At 41.2% G+C, this 13,367-nt stretch overlaps 1 pseudogene; it reads right to left on the bottom strand.

The window, feature by feature from the left end:
* The window catches only part of LOC148341743 (uncharacterized), an 82,367-nt pseudogene that overhangs the window by 67,396 nt on the left and 1,604 nt on the right, over positions 1–13,367 (bottom strand).

Here is a 13,367-nt window from a genome sequence, read left to right as displayed (position 1 = left end):
CCCAAGCGTGAAGAAATCCTGAGTGACATGGCAGGTGCGAAGTACTTCAGCAAATTAGATGCATCGCATGGATTTTGGCAGCTGAAGCTGGACACCGAAAGCAGCAGGTACACCAACTTCAAAACACCATTTGGGCGTTTCTGTTTTCTGAGACTGCCATTTGGCATAAAGTCTGTGCCTGAGATCTTTCACAGAGCTATGGAGTCAATCATAGAAGGTCTGGAAGGAACCCGTGTGTTCATTGATGATTTGGTTGTGTGGGGAAACACGGAACAAGAACACAATGAGAGACTTGAGGAACTGCTACAAAGAGTTAAAATGAATGGACTAAAACTAAAACGAGAGAAATCTCTAATCTCGTTGCACACTTGAGTACAATGTCAATAAAGGGAATTATGATTTCTGAAATGTCTGTTTGGAGTTACAGAATTGACATTCTTGGGAGACAAGCTCACAGCAGATGGAGTGGTGCCAGACAGAACCAAAGTGCAAGCAATGCCGGACATGCCAGTTCCAACTGAGAAAAAAGGACTTCTGCGAGCAATGGGGATGATAAACTTCCTGGGCAAGTTCATTCCAAACCTCTCTTCAAGTCGAAGTCCCAAAGTTTGCTGCTGCATCACAACGTAGTCTTTGAGTGGACAACAAAACATGACGAAGAATGGCAAGATCTAAAGAGAACTGTGACAGCTGAGCCAGTCCTTGCCTCCTTTGATCCATCAAAACCAACCAAAATTTCCACGGATGCGTCGAAAGATGGGCTAGGTGCCGTACTGCTGCAAAAGGCGAGAGACACATGGAAACCTGTAGCTTATGCATCCAGGTCAATGTCAGAGACTGAAAAATGCTATGCTCAGATCGAAAAGGAGTCACTGGGTCTAGTGTTTGGATGTGGCAAATTTCACACGTATGTTTATGGACTGCCCACGTTCATAGCAGAGACTGATCATAAGCCACTGATTTCAATTAGGAAGAAAAATCTCAATGACATGACGCCCAGAATTCAACGCATGATGATGACATTGCAGCGCTATGATTTTGAGCTAATATACACGCCTGGAAAATACATAGTGCTTGCTGATGCGTTATCCCGAGCGTCGCACCCTAACAGTGACATCAAGGACTGCGTTACGGCGGAGGAGGCTGAGGCTCACATCATCACTTCAAGCCCTTTATACCCACAGGCAAATGGCCAGGCTGAGAAGGGAGTGCAAATCATCAAGAGACTGCGAAGGAAGGCCAAGGATGATGCATCTGATCCTTACCTTGCCCTATTGAGTTACAGAGCTGCACCTCTGGAGTGGGGAGCTTCGCCTGCTGACCTACTCATGTGCCGTAAGCTTCGCACCACGCTTCCACAAATACCACAAGGACATGACCACAACATTTGGATTGAAAAGAAGAGAATGCTCAAACTCAAACAGAAAATTGCATATGACAGAGCTACAAAACATCTGGAACCTCTTTCTGAGAAAGACACTGTAAGGATCGAGGGACCTAATTGTTGGGACAGAAAAGCGACTGTCCTCAGCGAAGCCGAACCGAGATCTTACATTGTGGAAACAAAGGATGGACAAAGAGTGAGGAGGAACAGGAGGAGTTTGCTGAAGGTTCCCGGGAACTGTAAGAAATCTTCTGATAAGGCTGAGGCTGCAAAGCAGGTGGATACATCGAAGGAGCACAGACCTCAACCACCAGCAATTTCTGGGAGTACTGAACCTCTTCGAAGATCAACAAGAGTTAGACGACAACCGGACAGGCTGATTGAAAATGTTTAATGTTGTGTGATTGTTGCTAAAATTGTTGTAGAGCTGCTTGTTGTCATAAAAAATGGATAGATATTGTTAAGAAGTGAAAATAATTGATAACAAAACAAAATTATTATAATATTAATAAAAAATAATAATAATGAAAAAAAAACAAAGGCATTGTTTAACGTTTGAAAGGGAGATGTAATGATAGCAGTTATATCATTGGTCACTAGTTGGCAGTATTGCCCGATGTGTGTTTTGGTTACCAGACGAACAAGTGTGTCTGCACATAGACGAGAATGCAAGTCAGTAAATAAAGAGACACAAGCTTGCAGCATCACGATGCCTGCGTGACTTCTTAAGATAGAAGACGGAACATTACAGTAACCATTAAAAAAAAACGTATAGTAACCATAAAATTATTTTTAAAAAAACGTATCGTAAACATACTAAAGCTGTTGCTTTATGTTATTTACAAAGAATTTTTGTTTAAAATCCCCCTGGCTCTTCTTTTTGAGTTTTCTATATTATGTACGTATTAGTAGCTGACCTTCCCACAACTCCCTGGCAGAAGGTAGGCACTGATTTTTTTCATATAAGAGAACATTATCAGATTCCCAAGCGTGAAGAAATCTTGAGTGACATGGCAGGTGCTAAGTACTTCAAATTAGATACATCGCATGGATTTTGGTATTAATAACTGTGTTTGGTTTGCTTTTGTGAATAAAGATTTTACAAAAAACGTATGAGTAAATATTTGTCATCATCAATATTTGCACAACAGAGTACTGAGTTTCGAGATCCTCACAATAATAATTCTCAAAATTATATTTCTTAGCAATTTAGCTTAGTTAAGGGATATTTTATTGACAATCTAATATCAATCTACAAAGACAGAAAAAAATGGTGGTGGGGGGGCGCGAATCTTTTTTCTTCTTGGTAGGGGCGGGCGTGAAATAATTGAGAAGCACTGCTAGTATATGCAGACATTATATTCATACAATCTTGCAGCCCGAGTGAACCACAGCATTGTTGCAAGTTCGGTAGGAGAAACGTAAACGTCCCACTGCTCTTGCAGCAGCGGCTTCTCCAGGCATAGGGGGAAGTGACGTCGGAGCTGACTCGCCAATGTGGCGTTATTTTAATTATTTTGTTACATTTTTTTTTATCAGCGGAATTAAAATATTACATAGAATATATATTAAAAGAGAACAGCCAGGTGTAAAAAAAACCACTGAGGCAAAGAAATATATTTGGAAAATACGCGCTTAAAGCATGACGTCATAAGCAAGCGCGCAGCTTCCGAAGGACCTCGACCACATCCACCGACCCGTCCACACCGGAACAAAAACACCCACCGCTAAATTCTTCTGATTTAGTGTGGAACTGACTGTAATTTTCTCAAAGGATGTCCAGTGCTACTCTAAAGGACTACGACATAATTCATTAAGTCTTTATGTCCCGAAAACCTCATCTTCGCGCGTTGATGCTTTTCGGCGTAGTTAGCTTAGCTTGTTAGCTAGCTAGCCGCTAACAAAAAGAGGCACATGACTCATCGCCAAGCAGCGATCAAGTTCGGATTTTGGGGAATTATCATTTGAATATGTGTGAAAGAACGACACCCAAGTACAAAGAGAAACTTTGTGGAATAAAAGAAGAGAACGAGCAACATCTTCATCTGCTGGACGAAGTTTGCAACCAGCCTCGTGTTGTGCCACTCAAAGCAGGTTTGTACACGTCTTACTCTCATTTGCTTTGTAAAGAACGACTTTCTATCGTTAAAAATATGCATCACAACATTAAGTTGTTTGGGGAAATGCGTCCAAGGTTATTTCCGCTTTATTTTTAAATATTGCCTTTTACTTGCAGGTCTGCTGAACATTTGTTTTTGCCAAATGAAATCAGTGCAGAAAATATATGCCAAAGAACAACCAATAGGGGGGGTGAACTCCATGTATTTTTTTTAATAAAATTTGAACTGAATTAACATTTTACATTTTCTGGTATTTATATCTTGTTCAAGCAATTTCTCCCGGAAGGAATTCTGCCTGACTCTAAAAAATGTGCACACTGCGGCGAATACATCAATGGCGGTTGATCAATGTTAGTGGATAAAACACAAAATATTAAGTTTTTAAAAAAAATCAAGAACGTTTATTAAGTTTGTACTGGCTTCGTCGGGTGAGAGTCAATGAACCTCCGGTGGATCTGCACAGTTTTGTGCACATGTGCGTAGATTCACCCCATCCAAACATTTAAAATACATTTAATGCATCCATCCAAGGTTGCACGGATCTCATCAGTGAACAAGCACATGCTGCAAGGAATGCATCTGCATCTTTGGCTTACTATGGGCTTAAAAAGGGAGAACGTCACAACCCCCTTTTCTACCTACAAGTACAGGAATATTTAGTTCCTGGTAATAAAGTTCCTGTGGCCCATGTGGTTTGCATCTCGACTGCAACTCATAGTTCTTGATAATTTATGCAAAAGACAACGATGACGGAACAGTGGGAGGTGTTGTGTTACTTTGTTACTCATTACTGACACCCTATGGCTGTTATACATCATTGCGGTTACAAAATAATTCAGTGAACTCATATTATGGTGTATCTTCGTCGAATTTGAATACATATTGGATAACTTTAAAATATACAGTCATTATTCAAATATGTCAACATGAAAGTCAGAGTGAAAGTGTTGTTGCTTAATGCTTATGCGTAAGAACTTTTACTCTTCAAACGTAATTTTGTTTTAAAATTTATTTCAAAACAGAAATTTTATACAAATAAAAAGGGTAATGTCGGAACTTACTCGCAGGATAAATGTCATTTTGGGTAAAAAAAAACAAACAAACGTAAATCATACAATAAATAGCGACTCTGATTCCAGGGCCCCTTTAATTTGTTTTGGGATCCAGATTATCATGAAAGCAAAAAGTACCCACGATGAAACTATCTCTAAATGCAAAATGAAATAATTGTAAACATATTTCGCTTGAAGGATTCCTATTTTATCAATGACATTATGTTGTGATGGCCCCCAGTGGTCTGCATCAATATGTTAGGGTCCCACAACAGGTGTTCCATCAGACGCACACGATTGTGTGTGCTAACTTCAGCTCGCTTCCAGAAACGTCTGTGACTAATTCAGGAATGAAATCGGGCATCAACCGCAACGTGCTTCCTTTTTAAATGCTCTTTTATCACAGTTGTGCTGCTAAAGCAGGGATGTCCAAACTTTTTGCAAAGGGGGCCGGATTTGATGTTGTAAAATGTGGGAGGGCCGACCTCGGCTGACATTAACTACATAAAGAACAATATATTCAAACACATTTTAGCAAGTGATTCTGTGTTTCACATTTGCTTTTTTATTTTCATTTAAACCATCAAACATGTATTTTGGTTCATTTGAAACATGAACATCACATGCAATTGAATATTTGCTTAACTTTTTTTCTTAAACAGAACTAATTATAGTCTTGAGTGCAAATAATATTTGAACATGAATTATTCATCATGGGAGTTCAATGTTCACAGAATTTTTGAATTACAGAAATGATTATCCACAAGTGCAAGGGCTAATTTGATATATATGACATATCATCAAATATAAATGTTGAATGAACATTTTATTCTGGAATGAAAACCGACAACTCGTCTAAATTTGTGACTGAACAAAACAAAATTAAGTCAGTTATTTAAATGACAAATGACTTGCCTGCATTAATGTGACGGGTGATACTGAGATCTGGACTGCAGCACAAAGGCCAGGTCTGGCTCAAAGGCAGTGGTATTGATGCGCGAGGTGAGAGTCTGTGAGCCGTGTCCTCACGCGACTCTGATTTAAGTTCATCACCGAGAATGTCTTTTCACACAAATACGTCGACCCAAACAAGCTCAGCATTTTCCTAGCAAACTCTCGAATCTCTCGAAACCTGCCTTTATCCATCTGTCGGTAAAAGTTGTCGAGAGAAAGTTGCCGGTGCCGACTGCGGCTCTCGGCGTCACACTGCAGCTCAATGAGCTCCAGCTGGGCTGGAACATTGTCTGTGTCCACGGAGAAAAGTGATGAAAAAAGAGAGATATCCTCCTCAATAGCTGCAAAATCCCGAAAGCGTCGTGTGAACTCTTCAGCCAAAGACTTCCTATCTAATGCGTACTTTGTTTGCGCACTGATATTGCTCTCAGTCAACTTTCCTTTTTTTGTTTATTGTCGCCATTTTAGAAATTGGGGGTAAAGGTCACCCGGGGTGATGTCGCAGTGTGGTACTGCCTCTAGTGGGTAAATTAGGAACAGCAATTAAGAAGAGAGCGAACTAAGCACTGTATATGTGCGGGCCAGAATGTATTAATTTTATTACAGAGGCTGCGGGCCAGATGAAGTTTGACCCCGGGCCGCATTTGGCCCCCGGGCCGGACTTTGGACATGTCTGTGCTAAAGGGAGGTTTACATCGTAGGACGTAATTTTGTGAAATGTCCCCATGGTCCGGTCCAAATCGGGGTCGCACGCATTGATTCATGTTCGGCAGGCACAAGTCAAGGTAGCACGATAGAAACAAAATAAGACAAAGTCGCCGCATGAGCTTTGACTTCACCAAACCAAATTTGTCTTTCTGTGTCCTACAGACGTCAGTGAAAACGATCTCCGTTCTGTGAAAGAGGAGCCAGACTTGACTCACATCAAAAAGGAGGAGGAGGAGATCAACAAGTCACCACTGAACTTTGTCCCTATAAAGACTGACGATGAAAACAAGGATGAGAGTGAGGACAAGAGAGGGGCGGAGCCTCCAAGCAGCAGCTCAAGTCATCACGTGACAACAGAAGGCCGGGAGGAAGGATACAACCTCTACGTGGTCTCCCGGACGAGTCGGCGGTCCCCCGTCGACGACGAATGTATCCTGCCGGCACCCATATTACCCCACGACTCGGTCCGGAGGACCGGTCAGGGAGAGGGCGCCGCCACTATCTCTTGCCACCTTTTGGCTATGGCTCCTGCGGTGCCCCCGACTCATTCCCCTCCAGCAGAGGATTTTCGGCGACGCACCTCCCCCTCACAACGGCCTCTCCACCGAGCCGCAGAAGGTGATTGCGCTAGCTGGGCGAACCTTGGGAGGTTCCGCCCAGGCGCCAGCCCAACAACAACAACAACAACAACAGAAGGTGATGAAGACCACTGGGGGCCATCACAAGCACATAATGAGGACACATTATCAGATGCTCATGACGATGATGATGATGATGATGATGGGCAAGCCAAAGGTGAAAGGGCACATCACACTGACTCATTAACTTCAAAGCTGTCTTTAAAACCGCACACAAGAACACACAGTGGAGAAAAACCATTTTCTTGCTCGGTTTGTGGCAAAAGCTTCTCTCGAAAGTTTCATTTAACAATCCACACAAGAACACACAGTGGAGAAAAACCTATTTCATGCTCAGTTTGTGGCAAGAGTTTCTCTGACAAGTCTAATTTAACAAGCCACACAAGAACACACAGTGGTGACAAACCTTTTTCTTGCTCGGTTTGTGGCAAAAGCTTCTCTCAAAAGTCTCATTTAATAAGGCACACAAGAATGCACAGTGGAGAAAAACCTTTTTCATGCTCAGTTTGTGGCAAGAGTTTCTCTGACAAGTCTAATTTAACAAGCCACACAACAACACACAGTGGTGAAAAATCTTTTTCCTGCTCAGTTTGTGGAAAATGCTTCTCGAAAAAGACATATTTAACAGAACACACAAGAACACACACTGGAGAAAAACCTTTTTCCTGTACAGTTTGTGGCAAAAGCTTTGATGTAAAGTCAATTTTAACAGATCACACAAGAACACACACTGGAGAAAAACCTTTTTCCTGCTCAGTTTGTGGCAAGAGTTTCTCTCGGTCTCATTTAATAATTCACACAAGAACGCACAGTGGAGAAAAACCTTTTTCCTGCTCAGTTTGTGGCAAGAGTTTCTCTCGAAGGTCTCATTTAATAATTCACACAAGAACGCACAGTGGAGAAAAACCTTTTTCCTGCTCAGTTTGTGCCAAGAGTTTCTCTCAAAAGTCGCGTTTACGAAACCACACAAGAACACACAGTGGAGACAAGCCATTCAGTTGCAGCGTTTGTTCTAAAAAATTCTTCACTAAACAGAGTGCTGAGAGACACGATTGTGCTGGCGAGAATTGCAGCGATCCTTGAAGATTAAAAAAAGGAAAAAAAATGAAAGAACCGACTCTTTGTGGTCAGATGTAAATGTGATTTTCAATAAAATATGATGAAATTGAATTTTGCAAAGCTCTTTTATTGACACAAGGCCAATGTGATTAGTGCCAGAAGAACCAATCTGTCTGAGTGATGATGATTTGTTTTGGTGTTTACATCAAACATGTAAATAAAATTTATTGCCTTTACCTGGAATAACATTTTTTAACATTATGCTTTTCAGTTGTCTTTTTAATCGTACTTAATGGAAAAGGTGTGAGAAGAAACGGTGCTTATGAAATTGGTGCCTTCGACAATCATCAATAAAATCACTTGTTCCACTTGCGCTGTGTGAAAAGGTGAAAAACTAAACTCGTAGTTGAACTATAAAAAGAACCAGAAAGAGAAACGCAAATAGTCTCGGTTTCTCTTTCTAGGTTGAGCTCTATCAAGCATTTGGGGTTTGTTGCTAAGCAGAATCTCACTTCGGAAAAACTATAATTTTGTCAAATATACAAAATACTCTTTTCATGCTATATTATATTTTTTATACTTTGGATTGCTTATATAATGAAATCGGGAAATATTAAAATTTAAAATTGGAAACCACATACAGACTTAATGCAATTAATAAGAAATATAGAAACATTTTATAAATATTGAACACATTGAGAAGAGTTAATCTTGAAATAAATATTGAAATATAAAAAATACTTAGGTATTCAATTAATTCAATAACCCGACCCCGGAATGAGTGGCAGAAAACGGCTGGATGGATGGAATAATTTAAATTGCACACATATTCAAATGAACAAATATGAGAATATCAGAAATATTCAAGTGTGAAATAAAAAGGTTTAAATTAATATTGATAATTTTACATATTAAAATAATTGAATAAATATTGGAGTATTACATTAGCACGCTTAAATATACATTGAAATAAAAAAAAAAAAAGTTGTGTATTTTTAAATGGCCTAATTTAGACATGGGAAGTAATTCTCTTTATAAAACAATGAAGGGACTTGAGCTCACAGAAGTGACCAGTCTTGGTTCTGAAGTTCCGATGTAACCAGATACTGCCCTGAGAGAGAAAATAGGCCTGAGCATTGTTTATGGTGGGGGCAATTCTCTCGCCAGGTCAGTGACCTTCCAGGGTATGGAAGTCATTTAAGGTGGTCACGAGTAGACTGGTCGTATCAAACGGGAGACGCATCTGCTCTCCCTCTGGGGGACTTTTGGAGGGAAATCCCAAAGATTAGCGGGATGGGAATGCATATGCAACATGGGAAAATTAGATATTCATGTCCTATTTGGGCATTCCCTGTAAGAAGGGAATGTCTGAGAGGGGGCGTGCACGTGCACGGAGCGCACACACGCACACGTTTTTGGGGAGACTTCTTTTGACATCAGCATGTGACGAGAATAAAATCTTTTTCGAACCAGTTCTTTTCCATCACCAATCCAGCCTTGCTCGGCTGCCTCTCCGGAAGGCAGCAAGGACCCACACTTCAAAGACAAAATATACTACATATTGAAAGAAAAAAAATACTCAAATATTGAAATAAGTATAGAATTGAATGAATAAACAACAAAGAAATATATACCTCCTGGAAAATATCATTATTTTTAGCATTTGTCAACATTTTTCTTTCTTGCACATTCTTAAACAATCGTAATTTTATTTTACTTTTTAAGTTACTTCAGTGCATTTCACACCTGTGCCTTCAAAGAAGTCCTACTTCGTCCTACTTGAATGAATCCCCATCAAAATACCAACATTTATGACACCATTGCCGTTTTCGCGGCAGTGTGCACATTTTTAGAGTCAGGCGGAATTCCTTCCGTAAGGAATTGCTTGAACAAAATATAAAAACCAGGAAATGTTATTTTGTTATTTTAAATGTAAATTTTATACTGGGGAAAAACATGGAGTTCACCCCCCACTATTGGTTATTCTTTGGCATATATTTTCTGCACTGATTACATTTGACATAAACAATTGCTCAGCAGACCTGCAAGTAAAAGGCAATATTTAAAAATAAAGCGGCAATAACCTTGGACGCATTTCCCCAAACAACTTAATGTTGTGATGCATATGTTTAACGACAGAAAGTCGTTCTTTAGAAAGCAAATGAGAGTAAGACGGGTACAAACCTGCTTTGATTGGCACAACACGAGGCTGGTTGCAACCTTCGCCCAGCAGTGGAAGATGTTGCTCGGACTCTTCTTTTATTCCACAAAGTTCCTCTTTGTACTTGGGTGTCGTTCTTGCACACATTTTTCAAACGCCAATCTCAACAAATCCGCACTCGATCTCTGCTTGGCGATGAGTCATGTGCCTCTTTTCGTTAGCGGCTAGCTAGCTAACAAGCTAAGCTAACTACGCCGAAAAGCATCAACGCGCGAAGATGAGGTTATCGGGACACAAAGACTTAATGAATTATGTCGTAGTCCTTTAGAGTAGCACTGGACATCCTTTGAGAAAATTACAGTCAGTTCCACACTAAATCAGAAGAATTTAGCGGTGGACTGCTTTTGTTCCGGTGTGGACCGGTCGGTGGATGTGGTCGAGGTCCTTCGGAAGCTGCGCGCTTGCTTATGACGTCATGCTTTAAGCGCGTATTTTCCAAATATATTTATTTGCCTCAGTGGGTTTTTTTACACCTGGCTGTTCTATTTTAATATTTATTTTATATAATATTTTAATTCGGTTGATAAAAAAAAAAAAACAAAATAACTAAATTAACGCCACATTGGCGAGTCATCTCTCGCGTCACTTCCGCCTATGCCCCGAGAAGCCGCTGCTGGAACAGCAGTGGGACGTTTAAGTTTCTCCGACCGAACTTGCAACAATGCTGTGGTTCACTCTGGCTGCAAGATTGTATGGATATAATGTCGGCATATACTCGCAGTGCCTCTCAATTATTTCACGCCCGCCCCTGCCAAGAAGAAAAAGATTCGCGCCCCCCCACCACCAATTGTTTTTCTGTCTTTGTAGATTTATATTAGATTGTCAATAAAATATCCCTTAACTAACCTAAATTGATAAGAAATATAATTTTGAGAACTATTATAGTGAGGATCTCGAAACTCAGTACTCTGTTGTGCAAATATTGATGAGATGACAAATATTTGTCATGTCATGTCATTATCCACACCGCTTATCCTGAACAGGGTCGCGGGACGGTGCTGGGGCCGATCCCAGCTGACTACGGGCGAAAGGCGCACTCCACCCTGAACTGGTCGCCAGCCAGTCACAGGGCAGACATAGACACCGTCACTGAGTGGGAACTGAACCCACGTTGCCTGCACACAACTCAGGCGAGTGTACCACTACTACACCATCAGTGACATGATAAATATTTACTAATACGTTTTTTGCCAAAAACTTTATTAACATTAACAAACACAGTTATTAATACGTACATAATATAGAAAAGACAAAAAGAAGAGCCAGGGGGATTTTAAACAAAAATTCTATATGACTAACATAAAGCAACAGCTTTAGTATTGTTGGAGTTGAGTCACCGTGGAAATGAGAAGTATTTAGTAAATCAACTTTTAAAAGCCAAACTTACGCCAATGCGTGTTCGGTTTTTGTACTCAAGAAGAAAAGGGTCAAATAAAGACTCAACAACTGATTAGAGTTCCGATATTTAGTTTCTTCCATTTCTGGAGTTCAGGAAATAGTACAAAGACAGATATCTGGGCGGCTTTTTCTTAATCTCACGAGAAAACTGCACTCGGGCGAGCACAGTCAAAAAATGCGCGCCATCTTTCAGCCCAGCTTCAGTTTTTATAGGAGTTTTTTATGTCAAGGGTAATGTAGGTTGAATTGGTTGTCCTCGCTCCCTCCCACGGCACGGGTCCACGTCCAAGGGAAGGTCCTCCCCAGGTTAGTCATCGTCTGGATAGTTGATTCCTGTCTTGTCCCCAAGACTGGCACGCCAAGGCTGGCCTTCTCCGGCGGGCAGTCTCTCCGTCTCTCCAGCTGGCATTGCTCTGGAATCTTGTCGGTGTGCATGTGTGCGTGTGTATGCAGGTATACGTGTATGTGCAGGTGTAAGGGTGTGTCTGTGTTTATGCATGCGTATGTGCATGTGCTCTGATCTCCAATTGTTCCGTCTTTCAGAATGTGTTTTTTTATAGCGTCTGCGTGAGTCCTCCAGTGCCCAATTTGGTATGTTTGCATCTCTACAGCCAATGTGGAGAATGTGCTTCGTCGTATTAGACCATGAAGTGCTCTGAATGCAGCTCATGGAAATGCTATGTGCGCAAATTTGTTCTCACTACCCACAATTTCAATAAATTTCACACATTTAAACTAAGTACTATAAATTTAGCATATGAGAAAAATATAATAAATCAGAAAACACGACTACAATCCCAGTTATTCTTGTGACCCGTGCTTCTAGTTCCATTTAATAAATGCTTTTTGTTTCATCAATGTTTAACATATTCTGTAAATATGAACCTGCTAATTTAAATAATTGACCTTCTGTCCCTTAAGTGTTTAAAATAATGCCAGCAATCATAATACAATCCTTCATTTACCATTGCAGTCGTCTTATCATTGCAGTTGTCAGGGTCGCCGGTCGGCGAGGAGGAGGTGGACCCAGAACGCGAGGAAGCTGGAGAAGGTGTAACTTAAGCAATTTATTCGGGGACCAAAATAATGACAGACAACGGGGCAGGGTGCAAAATAAGAAAGGCGAACTTAACGTGGCTAAGGAGCAAGGACAGGGACAAATGCTAGGGGGCGAGAGCGGGGGCGAGAGCGGGGGCGAGAGCGGGGGGCGAGAGCGGGGGGCGAGAGCGGGGGCGCGGACAAGCGCATGAACGAGATCAGAGAGCCGTCGTGACAGTCCGTAACGGAGCAATGCACCTCCAATGAGTTGTCGGAGTGAGGTGTTCAAATAGTCCAGTAATTAGGGGAGCAGATGGGCATCAGGTGTGTGAGGGTAACGGGGAACAGGTGCGTGGCTGGTGGGGAACGAGTGCTGGAGGGAACGCCCCACTCAGCTGACTAAATAAACAGAATGAGCACTTGGCAGGAAGGTGAAGAAAATAATAACAAAAACACTGACATGACCGACACGGGTTATGACAGCAGTATTTTTTTATCATTGCAGCGTTTTAGTAATTTTACCTCTGTACCATAGACAGACATTCGGAGCGTTTCCTTACACTTGTAAATGTTGTGGGATGTAAGTGTGTATATACACATGGGGATTTGTGTATTTACGTATATATTGTGTATATTCGCATAGGTTTGCTTTTTCTGAATGTCTGCTGCTAATGTTATACATTAACAGCCGCATTGCACCACCGCCTCTGTGTGATCTACAGTAATACCCCCCTACTTCGCGGTTCACCTTTCGCGGCTTCAGTGCTTCGCGGGTCTAAAAAATATTCGGGGGCA

This window comes from Idiotropiscis lumnitzeri, chromosome 2 (assembly GCF_059441095.1).
Source record: "Idiotropiscis lumnitzeri isolate Australia: NSW breed Sydney's pygmy pipehorse chromosome 2, RoL_Ilum_1.0, whole genome shotgun sequence".
NCBI lineage: Eukaryota > Metazoa > Chordata > Actinopteri > Syngnathiformes > Syngnathidae > Idiotropiscis > Idiotropiscis lumnitzeri.
Note: the sequence above shows the minus strand (reverse complement) of the source record. Positions and strands in the feature narration are given on the sequence as shown.